This window comes from Cervus canadensis, chromosome 18 (assembly GCF_019320065.1).
Source record: "Cervus canadensis isolate Bull #8, Minnesota chromosome 18, ASM1932006v1, whole genome shotgun sequence".
Taxonomy (NCBI): Eukaryota; Metazoa; Chordata; class Mammalia; order Artiodactyla; family Cervidae; genus Cervus; species Cervus canadensis.
In genome coordinates this window covers 23,975,930-23,976,366 of record NC_057403.1, presented here as the reverse complement: position 1 = coordinate 23,976,366, position 437 = coordinate 23,975,930, and the positions used below count along the sequence as shown (strand labels likewise).

General features: G+C 39.6%; 1 long non-coding RNA gene across 1 annotated transcript in view; it reads left to right on the top strand.

Moving 5' to 3' along the window:
- The window catches only part of LOC122421646, a 2,382-nt gene that overhangs the window by 768 nt on the left and 1,177 nt on the right, over positions 1–437 (top strand). The window lies entirely within an intron of this gene.

Here is a 437-nt window from a genome sequence, read left to right as displayed (position 1 = left end):
ACAAGTAACAGTGAAAGGAAAAGAAGCAAAAAGCAAAGGAAAAAAGGAAAGATATTCCCATTTGAATGCACAGTTCCAAAGAATAGCCAGGAGAGATAAGAAAGCCTTCCTCAGCGATCAATGCAAAGAAATAGAGGAAAACATCAGAATGGGAAAGACTAGAGATCTCTTCAAGAAAATTAGAGATACCAAGGGAATATTTCACGCAAAAATGGGCTCAATAAAGGACAGAAATGGTATGGACCTAACAGAAGCAGAAGATATTAAGAAGAGGTGGCAAGAATACACAGAAGAACTGTACAAAAAAGATCTTCACGACCCAGATAATCACAATGGTGTGACCACTCACCTAGAGCCAGAGATCCTGGAATGTGAAGTCAAGTGGGCCTTAGAAAGTATCACTATGAACAAAGCTAGTGGAGGTGATGGAATTCCAG